Raw genomic sequence first — 16,471 nt, 5'->3', positions numbered from 1 at the left:
CCTACCTGCCTTAGGGGCGCCTCCTAACAAATGATCATATCTATCGATATCTTTAAAATATGCAAAACACGGGGTTCTTATACGGTGTAATAGTTCAAGCAAACAGGAAATATAGAGAATAAGATAGCAAGTGCATGTGTATGTACCATCGCTCTGTCATGTCTTTATGCCATATTTGCTTCAGATCTTCTTACCTACCTTTAAAAAGAGAGAGAGAGAGAGAAAGCACTTCCCCAGTCCCATTCCCCTTTTCTGTGAAGCATCAATTTAACTTTGATGTACATTATTACCATGCATGATTGCATCTTTTACACATATGTGTATCCATAGACATTTACATTTTTAAATGTTTTCAAACTTTATCTAAATGATATCACTGGCTTTGTGTTCTACATTATGTTGGTAAAATTCATCTGTTGTAAAACATGTACCTCTACTTCATCCATGCTGCATAGTATTCTACCAAAGGAAGGATGCTAAGGTTGTTTCTAACTTTTAAAATGTCTGTTTGAAGAATATTATAGCTGTTTCTAACTTTTTGGCATTACAGACAGTGCTACAACATGTACATGTTCTTTGCCCACATGTGGGAGACTTGAGCTTCTCTTGGAGATGTATCAATAGATAGACAGATAGATACATACATATATACACACACGTACACATATATACACACACACACCCAATAGCAAAGTCATAAAGTTAGCACATCTTAAACTTCCCTACATGTTGCCAAATTGCTCTCCAAAGTGATGGTACCAGTTCACCACCACATGGTCTCTCAGCATGGGTCATCACCATATTTAAAATTATCTTATGCCCATCTGATGGCCGGGTAGGTTTTAGATGTGATTTCCTGATTACTAGTGAGGTTGAGTATCTTTTCACTTGCTTACTGAAGTTAGGTTTCCTCCTCTATGAATTCTCTCTTTTTATCCTTTGCCCATTTTTCTGTTGGTGTGTTTGTTTCCTTACTGATTTATTGGAGTATGTAACGTATTCTTGATACCAATCCCTTGTCTATTATAGGCATAGCATGTATCTTCTCTTGGTTTTGTAATTTTGTTTTGTTGATGATGTACTAAGAGTTTTTCGTTTTTCATTTTGTTTTATTCTTATAACAAGTTTGTGAGCTAAATCCTATCTCTATTCCTATTTTATGGATGAAGATAGCGCCTTTTAGAGAGTTGAAGTAAATTGACTGAGGTCTCACAGCCCCAGTGGTGGGGCTGGAACAAGTCCACATCTAATTCCAGAGTGCTCTTGAAGACATAAGCACTGTGACTATCCCCATTTTACAGATGAGCACACTGAGGCCCAGAGAGGTTCAGTGATTTGCTCAGTGTCACACAGTGTAGTAGTGTTAGAACCAGGACTATGCTTCAGGTCTCCAGACTGCTAGCACAACTGTATACCTAGATAGAAAGATGGGGGAAACGGGCAAATGAATACCGCATCCACACATCCTTTTAAAATGTAACTTTAAAAAATGACGAAGTATTTGAAATGCAAAAGAAAAAAGTCACAGAGAATAATACATCAACCAGTAGTCGCTACTCTACTCACAGTTAATAAATGTTGACATTTAGCCACATTTTTAAAAGTTTTTTTTTTTTTTTTTTTTTTTTTGCAGAAAATGTTACAGTTAAAGCCTCTTTTCTAACCCACCCTGATCCCATTCCCCTACAGCTTTCCTAGAGGTAGCCAGTCTTCCAAAGTTGTGTTGTTACATACATGTTGTTGCATTTGGCTCCTGGCTATGTGTCATGAACAATAACTAGTATTATTTTGTGAGTTTAAAACATTTACCGTAGTGTTCTTACTCAGTAATCCATCTTTCTCCAACTTGCCTTATCACTCAAAATTATGTTTTTAGGATTTATCCTAATTAATTGATGTAGAGCAAGTTTCCTTACCTGCTATATTAATTCCTTTTAATGAATATATCATAATATATCCAATTCTCTAATTGATGGGAGTTTAGATTGTTTCCACCTTTTCATTTTACAGACAGAGCTGTTGTGTACTTCTTTTTGGGCTTGTTTCCACGTGGACATGTGAGCTTCTCAAAGGTATAGATGCAGACGTGGATTTCTGAGTCTTGGGGGACAAACATCATCCACTTTGGTAGATGTTGCTGAATTGCTCTCAATTTACACTCCAGAACCGTGTATGAGAGTTCTTGTTGCTCTGCATTTTCTCCAGCTCTTGGCATTATCAGGCTTTTACATTTTGCTAATCTGTTAGATTGAAAGGTATCTTATTGTGGTATTGATTCATACTTCTCTGATTTCTAGTGATTTATGCTTTTCTTTCTCATGATTGTTGGTCATTTGGGTTTCTTTTTCTATGTATTGCCAGTTTATAGATTTTGCTCATTTTTTGTAGTGGGTTATTTGGTTTTTTTCCTTACAGTTACCAAACGTTCACTATATATCCTGGATACTTAAAAAAAACAAAAACGAAAACAAAACTACTGTTCCATTTCTTGCCTTTAACCTTTGTTTTCTGGTGTCTTTTGTCACATAAGTTTTAAAATCAAATTGGTCAACATTTTTTTCTTTTTTTGCTTCATGGTTTGTGCTATTGTGTCATTGCCTAGTCTGCGATTATTAAAATAGTGTCTGTATTTTTTCCTAAATATTTTAAAGTTAACTGTAATTCTCTTGGAATTCATTTTTGGATATAGCATGAGTTAGAGATCTATTTTTTTTCCCCTGTAAATAACCAATTGTCCCAGGACCATTTAATAAATAGTTCAGTCATTTCCCACAGTTTTATAATGTCACATCCCAAGTTCCTATACGCAGAGGGACTCTCTCTATTACGCTGGTCTAGTAATCTATATCTGCACCAATTCTACTGTATCTTAATTATAAGGCTTTAATAAATGTCTTGATATCTGGTAGGACAAGTGTCCATCTTACATTTTTTCAGTATTGTCTTGGCTGTTTTTTGACCTTAATTCTTTCATATGAATTTTAAAACCAGCTAAAAATGTTCATGAAAAACCTTTCTGGGACTTTAATATGAATTACATTCAATTTATGTATTAACTTAGGAGGAACTGATGTTGATGTTGAATCTTCTCATCTCTCAGCATGAGATATATCGCTGTTTATTTACGTCTTAGGACTTTCAGTGAACTTTTGTAATTTGCTTTCATTTAACTCTTGCACCTCTTTCTTTAGATTGAATCTAGGCTTGTCATAGTTTATTGCTATTGCTGATGGGATCTTTTAAAAATTACATTTTCTAATTGGTTGTTGCTGATAAGGACGCCATGGATATTTGTATATTAATCTTATCTCCAGCATTCTTACCAAACTCTCTTATGACTTGTCATTGTTTGTAGTTTCTCATGGATTCTCAATGTAGACAATCTTATGTGCACATAATTCTTTTGTTTCTCTATTCCAAATCCTTATTTCTCTTACTCCTTTTCCTTTGTTTATTGTGGCAGCCAGATATCTCACACAATGATGAGTGGAGTGGTGATAGAAAAAAACATATTTGTCTAGTTCCTGACTTTAAAGGAAATATGTTCCTAAGGTTTATCATAGATCTTTAGTAGAAACTGCTTAGTAAAAACTTCCTTATATTCTGGGTTGGCTAGGTATTTTATTGTACTTTTAAATTGTGAATGGGTACTAAATTTGATAAATGTTTTTTCTGCATCTATTGTGATGATTAGTTTTTCTTTCTTAATCTGTCAGTGTGGTGAATTACAGTAAGACTTTCTAATGTTGAATCTTCCTTGAGCTTCTGGGATGAACCTTACTGGTCATCACAAACACACACACACACACAACACACACACGCACACCATATATTTACCATGTGATAAATATGATACATGCAATCATGATATATATGATACCTGAGGTATATATCAAAAAACATGTTTTAAAATAAATATACATTTATACACACACTACACTGCTGGGTATGTTTGCTAATATTTTATTTAGGATTTTTGCATTGATGTTTTTAACTGAGATTGACCTATTGCTTTCCTTTTTTGTACTGTCTACTTCTAAAATATAGCTTTAGACTGAACTTATAAAAATATATTTTTATAAGTATTTATAAGTATTAAAGTATTAAATATAATAAGTATTAAATATAATTTTAATAAGTATTTATAAGTATTAAAAATACAAATACAGGAGCTTTTGTTCTTTTTCTGTTTTTTTGGTGTCAATTTTGGTAACATATTTTTCTAGGAGATTTTCCATTTCATCTGTTTTTAGTTTTACTGCTTTAAAGCAGAGAATCGAATTCTCATGCTTAAAAAAAAAATCTTTAGTTATGGCTCCTTTTCATGCCTAATAGTGTTTATTTGTGCCTTCTTTTGTTTCTCTTCCTCATTCTTGTGGAATATCTACCTATTTTATTCGTTTTTTTAAAGAATCCACATTTGTTTTGTCCCTATGTGTATTGTTTCTTTGTTTTTATTTTATTGATTTGTTATTACCTTTATTATTGCCTTCCTACTACTTTATCTTTATCCATTTGTGGAAAAAGAATTTTCTCCTATTGTCTTTGAGTTTACTTTATTGCTTAATTTTTTATTTTCTTAATCTAAAATTTTTTTTGTTTTCTGTTGTTGCATTTAATGCTAAACATTCCTTCTACTGATATCTAGGGTTTTAATTATTGTTCAGTTCCAAGTATTTTGTTACTTTAATTTTGATTTTATTTAATAATTTAACAGCATGTTTTTGAAATTTCAAGATGTACTGGGGTTTGGGGACTGTGGTTTTGTTATCGATTTCAACTTTTATTGTATTTTGGTTGATGAGTGTGGTCTGAATGTTAGCACTTCTTTGAAATTTGTTGAGACTTGCTCTGTGGCGTAGAACCTGGTTAATTTTTGTAAACATTTCATGTTTATTCTTTATTGCGTGGAGGGTTTCTTCATAGACATTAAATGAAGTTAGTAATATGCATTATTTACATTTGTCCTATTTTTTTAGCTTGGTCTATTGATTTCATAGTGATATGTGCTAAAATCTCTCACTATACTTTTGAATTTGTTACCTTCATATAATTAAGTCAGTTTTGCTGTATATATTTGACGCGGTGTGATTAGGTATATGGAAGGATTGCTGGTGAATGTATTTTTTTTACTAAGCAGTGATCTTCTTTATCCCCCCAAATGCTTTTGGCTATTTTAAAGTCTATTTTATCCTATTAATTGAGTCATTCAATTAAAATCAATATTTATTGAGCATTTATTATTTCTAGGAACACTTATTATTTGAATACATTTTTTCATGTTTATCCTTCCTGTGACTTGTTTTAGGCTACTCTCTTATAAACAGCTGGAGTTTTACAAAATTCAGTCTGAGGATTTCTGCCTTTTAATGGATTAGTTTAAGCCATTTACATTTATTATGATAAGTCATATATTTGGAATTCACGAGGAATCCGAATGTTTTCCATCTGTCATGCTTCTTCTTTACTTATTTTTTCTTCCTATCCTGTCTTCTGTTAGATTACTTGAGTTTTCCTGTTGATTTTGCTTCCTCTTCCCTATGCCCACTCCTTGCTCCTTGTGTGGCACTAGGCTCCCCAGCCATAGCCATGCCTGGGGCCCAAGCCCAGGTGGATATGTTTCACAAAGACCAGTGCAAAAGACAGAACCTACCTAGGAGCTATTTCCTCAGGAAGATTTTTGAGTTGGATGAATTTTTGAAGGAAGCAGCTCTCAAGAAGCCAACCTGAGCTATCTGAAGGCTCTGTTGGACATCTTGGTGCCTGTTCAGTCCAGAAGATGGAAAAGGAGGAATGGAAGAAACAGCAGGAGAAGGAGGATAGGGATGAAAAGACAAAAGGGGAAGATGAAGGCAAAGGTCCTCCCAGTGGCCCTGTGAATGGCAAGGAGAGGATTGAAGTCCTCCTGCAAGGGCCTGAAGCTGGGGACCACGGATGTCACTGAGCAGTCCACAGGGTCACCACCTGGTTGCAGCTGCAGATACCTGAGACTGAAGATGGGAAAAGTTTTGAAGAAGGTGTTTGAGCTGATGAACACCCTTCACACCAAGCTGGAAGGCTCCCACAGTGAAGTAGAGTACCAGGACCCCACTGATGATCATGGAGACCCACAAAGCTTGTGCTGTGTTATATGATGTCATCCTGAAGAACTTCAAGAAGCTCAGGAAGCCCAGGGGAGAATCAAAGGAAATGATGTATTGAGACTCTCCTCTCATTCTGTGATGGGCTCAGTAGAGACCTCCCTGCCTCTTACTGGAGACTCCAGACCTCCCCCTACCTTTCTCCTGTTGAAGTTTCTCCTTCCTCTTGCCTCCCAAGCACAAAAATATAGTCATACTGTTAAGACAATGATACTGTTTCCCTCTTGATTTGTAATGTATATGTTTTGTTCTGCATCTCAGCTGTTACCCTTAAACCTTAAAAATTATATTTGCATCCACAGAGTCTAAAATTAAAGTGTTGTCTGTATCTCTTTGCTTCCCAGACAATGTAATACAGATTACTTAGAACACTTTAATCCAGCTTTTCTCTCTCTCACATATTCTGTTATGACACCGTCAGCTATTTTATTATCATCTATCATTTTGTTTCTATCTGTTTTGTCCACATACAATTATTTTTTTTTACAAGTCTACTTTTTAAAATTTATCAAAATAGATGTCATTTTATTCACATTGTGGGTAAGACTATGAAATCCAGAACCAGACTGCCTTAATCTGAATCCCAATTTAATTATAAATCACTTAGAATGGTGCCTGGTACACAGTACAGAGTGAGCCCTCAATAAATGTTATTGATGTTGTTTCTTAGATTCCATTCCCCCTTTCTCAGTTCAAATTCCTTCTTACTGAAGTACATCTTTGAGTAGTTATTTCATCAAGGATTTGGGGATATGAAACTATCTCTGTCAGTCTCTTATCTGAAAATATCTTTAATTCACCCTTAGTCTTGAATAATAATTTTCTAGGTATAGAATTTTACAGAAATATTTTCCCTCAGCATTTGAAAATATTATTTTATTGTCTTCCGATATCTGTTATTGATGAGGTGCAGTCAGCGTCAGTCTGTCTTTTGTTTAGAAGGTTTTTTTTTTCTTTTTTTTTTTTTTTTTTTTTTTTTATTTTTTTTTTTCATGTTTTGTATTTTTAATGACAATGAAAAAAAGTGTAGTGCTGATATTTGTTGCAAAAAATGAACATTAAAAACATTCTTAGTGAAAAAAAGCCATACAGAAAAGGCAACCTAGATCCCATGCTCATCTTGTCTGCTTCATATCCATCAAGGCTGTCCAAATGAGGGGGAAACTCAGTAATGGTTCCAGAAAAAGAAAACTGGATCAGGCCAGACCAAGTTCAACCAAATTTGTGATACTTATTTCCCTTGTAGGAGTCCACATGGTATTAAGAGGCACCGTGGGAAGAGTATATTAGTAGCTACCATGTCTTGGGTCCTGTGGATTACCTGGGGTGCAGTAGAAACTCTGCCAGGGGAGAAATTCCAGCAGCAGGTATGGGTGACACATCCTCTTCTTTAGCAGGTGGCAGCGCGGCAACTCCTGCAGAAAGTCCAGCAGAGCCCCAGTCACACCGGGCCACTCATAGAGCCGTGGGCCCTACTCCCTCCCACCAGCCCAGCCCCGAGACTGCTGACGGGGCAGAGAATATGGCGTCAGGCACAGCTGCCTTTTTTTCTTTTTTAGTGAAAAGAAATATCTTTGTTTTTCTTTTTGTTCCTGTCTTTGATGATCTGCAGTTTCACCACAGTCCTGTTAGGGATTCAGTATACTCTTGAATCTAAGGATTCCTGATATTCATTGATTCTGAAAAATACTGTCATAATCTCTGAATATTGTTCCTCCCAGCTCTCTTTATTATCTTTTTCTCAGTCCTCTGTTGTAGGTTATTAGATCTTGTTCTTCTCTTCTTCTTCATGTCTGCTAACCTGTGTTTTCATATTTCCCACATCTCTACTTTTCTGTGGTCTATTTCTTTTCAGTCTCCCCCTACCCTTTCCATTCCTGTCCTCCTAAGGTATATAAGGTTAACATCTGGTATGCATCCTTCCACATGTCTCTCCAAGCTCATATATAAACACACAAAAATCCAATAATACCTTGTGCATTACTTTACAACTTACTATCTCTCTTAATAGTACATTAAGGATATCTTCCAGATAAGTAATACAAATTTAACTAATTTTTAAAAAAAAATAGCTAAGTAAGTTCCATGGTATGGCTATACTACAATTTATTCAGCTGTTCCACTATTGATGAACAATTAGGTTATTTTCAGTTTTATGTCGACACAAACATTGTATATAAAAACATCCTCATACATATTTACTTATGTGCTGGTTCCTTAATTTCTATGGGAACAACTTCTACCCCATCCTACTTCCCCTAACCCCCACTTCCCAAAGAACATCACTGTCTCTATTTTAGCTTTTTCTTCTGGCATTTCTAAATAATGTCTATGCTGTGATCTTTTATCAATTTTACTCATGATGTCTTAACTTTCTATTATAGTAAATACAGGTTTAGCTCTCTAACATAACCATATCCGCTGCTTTTCCAACCCCTTTCTCTCAATATAATTATATTGCAATATTGGGTTAAATCAGTTGTTAGTGTTTTCACTCTTTGGCCTATGGAAATAGTGTTAGCAGTTAAACTTTTTTATTTTTATGAAGTTAATATCTGCCTTTAAAAAAATTTTTCATTGGAGTATAGTTGATTTACAATGTTGTGTTAGTTTCAGGTATACAGCAAAGTGAATCAGTTATACATATACAGACATCCACTCTTTTTTTAGACGCTTTTCCCATATAGGCCATTACAGAGTATGGAGTTGAGTTCCCTGTGCTATACAGCAGGTTCTTATTAGTTATCTATTTTATATATAGTAGTGTGTATATGTCAATCCCAATCTCCCAATTTCTCCCTCCCCCCTTATCCCCTGGTAACCACAAGTTTGTTTTCTACATCTGTGACTCTACTTGTGTTTTGTAACTAAGTTCATTTGTACCCTTTTTTAGATCACATATAAGTGATATCGTATGTTAATATCTGTCTTGTTTTTTTTTCTCAATTTCCTTAGTGTTCTTCGTCCTTGTAGGGAAAGATGTTCCCCCTATATCTTTCATAGTCTCCCTGTACACATTTCCACAAGGCCAATCACATCAGAAATCCATGAGTTCTTCTTTTCTTGGTAACATCCCTTTTTTTCTGGACTTTTCTTCAGGCCTGTTGCACAGCTGTCGTGCTGGGATTTCTCTTCCTTGTTATTCTAGAACTTTCCTTGGCCTTTCTTCTGAGCTGAATCCCCTATCGTGATCTGCTTCATTGAGGAAGCACATCCTCCAGCAGGATCAGAATTACAGCCTGGTGCCCTGGTGGTGGCTCTCACTATCTCTCTCTTGATCCACTGGTCCAGTCCTCTCCCTTCACTACATCGCCCCTCTGCTTTAGTCCTTTGTTGGATCACATACATTTCCTCTTTTTCCACTTACACATTTTTGTGGCTACCAATCTATAAGCAGCCTTTCCAAAATGGATCCAAGAGAGATAGATTCACACTTTGAATGTCCGAAATGTCTTTATTTTATCTTCTCACTGGAAGGCTTGTCCGTCTGGTACAAAGAATTCTAGGTCAAAACTAAATTTTCTTCCAAAGGGTGAAGCCATTGCCCTATTGCATGCTGCCTCTCAGTGTTGCTGCTAGAAGGCTAAAACCGTTCTGATTCTTGATGCTTTGTACCTGACCTTCTTTTTCCTTTCTCCTGGGACCTTGTAGAATCTTTTCTTTCCCCCAGTAGTCTAAACTTCACAATGACTTTCCTATGTGGGAGTCTGTTTACTTGTATTATACTGGGCAATCAGTGTGTTCTTTCAATCTGTTGAATGTGCTTCTGTTAGCTCGTCTTTCTTTCCAGAACTCCTATTATGTGGGTGTTGTACTTTCTAGACCAGTCCTCTAAATTCCTCCTATTTTTCTCTCCTGTTTTCCATCTCTTTATCGTTTGCTGTCTTTTGGGGCAATTTCTTCAACTTCAATTTCCAACCTGTCTATTGGGTTTGCAGTTCTGTTATTGTTTTAAATTTCCTCTTTTCATCTATAAATAGTTGGGTTTTTTTAAGCATTCTGTTCTGTTTTCATGTGTGTGACATTCTCTCAGCATTCTGAAAAAAAAAATTATTCTCTTTTGAAATTTTCTTCTCCATTCATGGCCTCTATTTCCTCCTTGTTGCCTTTTTCTGTTTGTTTTGAACTCTGTCTTCCCTTATAGAGGCTTTCCTGGCATGTCTGGTAATCCTTGAGTGTCTGGTCATGTTTAAGAGTGAAGAACTAATAAGTTTATTGGAAGCTCTCAGGATGTGCAGGGCTTGTTGACTTTGAGCATTATCATAGAATAACATGATAATGCCATTTGTTGGGGAACTCCTAATGTCAACCCCTAAAGTCTCCTACTGAAGAGCCTACAGAGATGGTGAGATTCTCCAGGGAACACCCTTCCAAACTCTCCCCTGGACGGTGAAGCTCTGCCTGTTCCAGTGCTGAGAGCTGAGGTTAGGAATCAGACTGGAGAGGTCAGCGTTTAATATACATATTTTCTGCTTCGTTTGATGTGTGGCATCTCCCAATCCAGGAACCCTGTCTCCAGAGGCCATACCTCCAGTTTTACCCGTTGGGGTAGAGGCTGCTGCCCAGAAGGGTGGAGAAGAGGAGGGGATCTGGGGGTCTGGGGATATAACTGGTTCTTAAATGGCTTTCATCCCATCTCCTCATTTTAGTCACTCCTCCCTTCCCCTCCCTTCCCATTTCCAAAGGTAACTAGTGCCTTCTGTTCCTGGACCCTTTGAGCATCTGCTACTTGGTTCCTAACTCTCCTTATTCCTAGTTTAGGACTCTGCCTCTTCTGTTCTGCTGGTTCTCTTACCACTTGTCCAGCTGTTTTCCATCTTCCAAAATCTTACTGCTGTTACCCCTTCACTTGTTCTTCGTGTCCTTCTGGGTTTATGTCTTTTAAATGGTCACTTTCTCTAGTTTTAGTGAGGTTTCAGAGAGACCAATGTTAGATACGGTGTGTTCAGTTCTCTGTTTTTACTTGGAAGTCCCGTGTTACATTTTGGTTGATTTCCTCAAATCTCTTTTTCCAGTTCACTAATTCTATATTTGTGTCACTCTACTGTCTAACTTTTCCATTGAGTTATTTTTAGTTCTATTTTGTTCTTTTTCAGGTCTGCTATTTTCTTTTTTTATTTACTCCTATTATTTCATTATGGTTTTTAGTCTTTCTTTTTATCACTTTAATGATTTTAAGAAATCTTATTTCGTAGTCTGTTTCAGATTGTAGTATTTTTCCAGTTCTTAGATTTTACCTTAAAAAATATTCTCTTTACAACTGTCCCTCATGGTAGTTAATTCCCTTATGTGTGTGTGTGTGTGTGTGTGTGTGTGTGTGTGTGTGTTGTCAAGTTCATCTTCATAGAGGTTTCCCTTCTATGGGAATCTTGTAAGTCCTGAGTTGTGAAATCGTCCCTATGTAGTGGTCACGTATTTGTTTATTCTGGTGATCAAAGGCATTTCGATGGTCCTGGAATTGTGTTTATATTCATTGCTTGTCCCACCCCCCCACATACAGATAATGTAAATTCTGATCCTACAACTGAATGTGGTTCGTGTTTAGGGTTTTGATTTCTCAGAGGCTCCCTAAGCTCTGGATACAAGGCAATTGTCTGCTCTTCACCTTGAGGCCAGCAGGCAGTGTTTTGGTCCCTTTTTCATGGATGGGTGACTTTAAGATTTATGAAAAGGGCTCCGTCCTGCCTCCCTCCTTCCGCCTTATGCAGGACCAAGGCCACGTCTCTTCATAGGCATTAGAATCTAATCACTATCCCCAGATCCTCAAGGGCATTTGTGGGGCTCTGAAACTCCCTTGGACCCCACAGAGTCAACTTTTTGTGAAAGCTCTGGCTTCAATTTTTCTTCATTCCTGGAGCCTATGCTTTTCTCCCTTTCTTCTTTCCTTCTAGGCTCAGCATTGTGATTTTTCTTGAGAATTTCGTATCTTTGTAGTGGAAAGGAAGCCATCAGCCCAAAGTTTGCCATTTTGCTGGAAATAGCTCAACATCCACTATTGAGCTAAATCTAGAATAAATAAATAGATTCATTAAATTAAACTAAAACCTGGAATTGACTGTAAAGGGCCAGAGATTGAAAGGTTCTTAGAGATCTCTTCATCCAACCCTAGCATTTTATTTAAGGAAACTGAGGCTCAAAACTGATGAAACCACTTGCCCACAGACACATGGCCAGTTAGTGAAAAAGCTGAGGGTAGAAGTCGAGGTGGCCACTTCTTTCTCACCACGTCACAGGGAGGAGCACTGTCGTCTAGCAGCCAGCACTCATCTGCTTGCAAGACTCCCCAGTCTGATGATGGCTGTGCCTTAAATCATGGTGAGATTTTGGGAAGGACACATAGGCCATTTGTGTTGGTTTTGTCATTTTAAAATCTTCTGGACTGTAAAGTAATCGAGCTTATAGAATCACTTAAGTGGTTTATTCCTCTCCCAATTTTGTCTTTTGTTTTTTTCAAAGAAAAATACCTTTTCCCCTCTCCTTTCTTCCTTTTTTTTTTTTTCCCTTTTAGGACCCAGTTCAGGTTCCATCATCTCCCAGAAACCTTCCCTGCATCCCATCGAGGGTTTTTTTTTCTTTCCCTTCTCTAACTCCTTTTGAAATTGTCATTTGAGCCATGTGATTGGCACCAGATTACGAATCTGTCCGACCCTGTTTAATTATCGAATGTGTATGTGCTTTTTGTCTCCTCAACTAAATCGTAAGTGCTAGTTTGCAGAAGCCATGCTTATGTATCTTTACCATTTCCCAAAGTGATTTTCGTGATTAATTGATGAGGAAACAACTTAGAGGAAATATGTTCCCTGAGATAGAGCCTGGGTTTGGTGTCAGGAAGCCTGGATTCTGCCCCTTTTCTTGACATCAGCTCCCTGGTGAATTTGAGCAAACCGTCTTACCTTGTATGGATAGGCCGCTGTGGTCCGACAGTACACGTGTAGATAGAGTGGTCATATAATTTATCGTTCAAATGGGGACAGTTATGAGAGTGAAGGGGGAGGCACTATTAATAATTTTGCAGGGACAACAGGTGTAAACCGGGACTCTTCCTGACAAGCAGGGACATATGGTCACCTTATGTCATAGATCACCTTGAGCTCTTCAGAAAACTTTGCACAGCTGCTGTCAAAATACCAGTCTTCAAATAAAAATATTATCATCCCTTGCAAGAGCTTTCCTCCACCAGCATGACTTCACAGGTAGGAGAATGTTTAGTTTTCCCAGACGTTCATGTTTTCTCAGCTAATTTCCTGGCCTTAAGTGCTTGTTATAACTGAAGTTAAGGTAAATGATGGGTTCGAGAATTAGTGCTGCTAACAGACAAATGCCTTTATTTTCCATATCAACCCATTCTCTGTCCTGGAAAAAAAGAACAGCCCCGATTTTGAGAGCTCTGAGCCTTGTTTTCTTGGGTACTTTTGAAACATAGGATCTTACCTCTAGTACATCCAGTGATAGAGGGAAGGGTTATGAATGGCTGTTGGCCCTCAAGCCTGGATATGTCTTCATATAATGGTGTATTCGGTGGCTTAGCATAATAGGTGAGGTAGGTCTTTAAAAAGACACATTACAAACACCATGGCTCGCTAGCTGGCTTGCTTCTGCAGCTCCTGCCAGAGTGCTCTGTATAGAGTAGGTACTTCATAAGTGTTTGTTAGCTTGCAATTCTGAGGAACACTTGGGAGACAGTGGTGGCTAGTAAACTCACTTCCCAGTGCTGGTAACTCCATTCCCGCTTGTGCTGAGGGAGTACTGTTGTGGTTGGGCCGTGGTGTTGGAATGCAAAGACAAACAGATACTATCTCCTTCCTCCAGGATTTTATATCTGGAGGCAGCCTTGGAGCTGTAAACAACTAAGTCTAAGAAAGTTCAGGAGAAAGAACAATCAGTTTTGACCTGGGGTAGTCAGGTGGCATGTGAGCTAGGTTTGAAAAGTAAGATTTTACCCGAGGACAGAGTTGGGTGAAGACCATTTCACAGAGAGGGAATGGCACAAACAAAAACCTGTAAGAGTCCAATTGCTTGGCGTGTATGGAGAATCAGAAGAAGTCCTGTGTGTCTGGAAGATACGTGTTAATAGTTGGGATGTCCTTTAATGTCAAACTAGGGAACTCGGGTTATATCATGCAGACAACAGGAATTACATAAAGTTTTGGATTCGTGCAGTGATATCAAGCAACTCATGTGTTAGAATGATAGCCTGGTTGTAGGGAGACCAGTAATGAAGAGGCTTTGGTGTTCAGGAGAGATACCAAGGCAGGGGAGTAAAAAAGGAGGAGCCAGATAGGAGATAGAGAATTGGCAGTTGGTTGGATGTAGGGTTGAGGAGGAAAGAAGAACCAAACAGGACACCAAGGGACTGAGAAGATGGTGACCCCAGGACAAGACTATGGAAAGCTGGAGAAGAGCAGAGCTGGGCTGGGAGAGTGCCCTTGATTCCTAGGGAGGTTTTTGAGGAGATTATGTGAAATAGTACATGAAGAAACCTTGAAAGGTGCTTTGCATGAAATAAATGTTGGATAAACACTACATTGAAAGAAGGAGGGAAGGAAGGAAAGGAAGGGAGGAAGTTCTTCTTCTCTCCGCTCTGTGGGATATTTAGGGGTTTAGGAGATCCAACGGGAATCATGCACTGGGGCTCTTCCCATTAAAAAAACTTGCCAATTGTTTCATGTTAATTGAGCGTACAAACCAGGAGAGGACTCAGATAGAATGAAAGACCCGAATTGGTTGGTATCAGACTGAGGAGAGGTGGGCTTTGAGCCAGACTTGGAGGAAGAGAGGGCTGTGGGGTGATGAAGAGCCGCCGAGAAGGCAGGAAGGCGGAAGGGAACACACCACCCATATGGAGAACCGGAAGGATGCCCATTACCATCAGAGGTGGTCTCACAGGTGGAGAAATGTCCTGGGTCAGCAATGGGCAGCAGGGGGCGGCGTCTTCCGGGGGGCGGCTGGGCTGTGGCTTACTTTCTGACGAGCCCACCCCGAAACTCTATCGGGAGGACCCTGGTTCTCTGTGACAACCCGTCCAATCCCTCCCCAGTTTTTTCTGACCATTTGGAAAAACAGCAGGGCAGTCCTCTGTGTGATTAGAAACTAAGTCACATCGACTTTTCCTCTTGAGCCATTTCAGGATAACTCTCCATAAATCCTTTTATTGGAAGTACCGGCCAGTACTTTGTCTTACAAAATGCCTTTTGGTTTCTTTGCCTCGGTCTTTGATATTGGGTAAATATTTTAGTTTCATGATTACGTGGTGTTTAGATGGCAGTGCATGAATTGGCATTACTAAAATTGTTTGCCTTCAGTTATATTACATCTGCTTCAGGAATGCCAGAAAAACATAAACATGACTTATTTAGTAAACTACCTCAATTGGAACATCTGAGAGAGAGAAGGCACAAAATCTGGCAGTTGGCATGATGTCTCCTCTTGACTCAGAGACTCTTGAAGCTGGGAAGTCCTTTGGAAGCCTTCTACTACCACCTTCTCAAACACGGTGCCGCCCATCCTCTTCCTGAATACTTTGAATGAAGGGGAGTTCTCAGAATGTGCCAACTTTTAGAAAAAAGCAAACCACAATTGGATAAAAAATTTTAAATTAATTTCTCCTAACACATCAGAAACTTTTTAAGTTGGCTACAGTATAAAATGAATGCAAGCCAGAAGTTACCTGGGAATATTTTTATGTGATCTACAACATTCCAGTGTTTGTTGGATGCAGTGCTTGTCTTTTTTGGGTGGAGGAAGGCTTTTTACGTCATCGTATCACATAATTTCTCTTTATCGACTATGGTTTCTACCACTTTGGTCTTTTCCCTTGGGTACTGTACCTTTCTTTGACATGGCTTGCAAGATGTGGCTGCATTTAGGGGCGTGATATTCACAATGGGTTGGTCTCTCTGTACAATTACAGTTGTCTGTAATTTTGGATTAAATCAGCCGACTGACATCTGGCTGTGTTTTTGCGGGCATCCATATAAACTTTACAAAGGGCCACTGAGATTAGCAGTTCTTCTTCATCAATGTTTCACTTATTCATCCCTTTATTTAGAAAACATCTGGGGCCCACTATGTACCTTTCCATTTCCGCCATTTCCTCTTAATTGGGGGCCATTATCAACTCTCACTGATACTACTCCTTCATAAATGGCTTTTAATCTCTGTCTTTGAGGACCACTGCATAATATCCTAAAACATCACTCATCATTAATCATTAAGTGACCCTTCCCACTTAAAAACTTTCATGGCATAATTTTTTAAATAATACATTTTTTTTGTTCTGATTACAAAAGCAAGATATGGTGTTTGCAGAAAATCCAGAAAATAGAGAAAAG

At 38.2% G+C, this 16,471-nt stretch overlaps 1 protein-coding gene and 1 pseudogene across 1 annotated transcript in view; both read left to right on the top strand.

Moving 5' to 3' along the window:
* Positions 1-16,471, top strand: part of BCL2 (BCL2 apoptosis regulator) — a 184,954-nt gene that overhangs the window by 82,398 nt on the left and 86,085 nt on the right. The gene's annotated exons all lie outside the window — the stretch shown is intronic.
* Positions 5,590-6,201, top strand: LOC132347800 (proteasome activator complex subunit 1-like; annotated as a pseudogene).

This window comes from Balaenoptera ricei, chromosome 14, assembly GCF_028023285.1.
Source record: "Balaenoptera ricei isolate mBalRic1 chromosome 14, mBalRic1.hap2, whole genome shotgun sequence".
NCBI classification, from domain to species: Eukaryota; Metazoa; Chordata; class Mammalia; order Artiodactyla; family Balaenopteridae; genus Balaenoptera; species Balaenoptera ricei.
The sequence above is the reverse complement of the archived record's forward strand: the minus strand, read 5'-3'. Positions and strand labels throughout refer to the sequence as shown.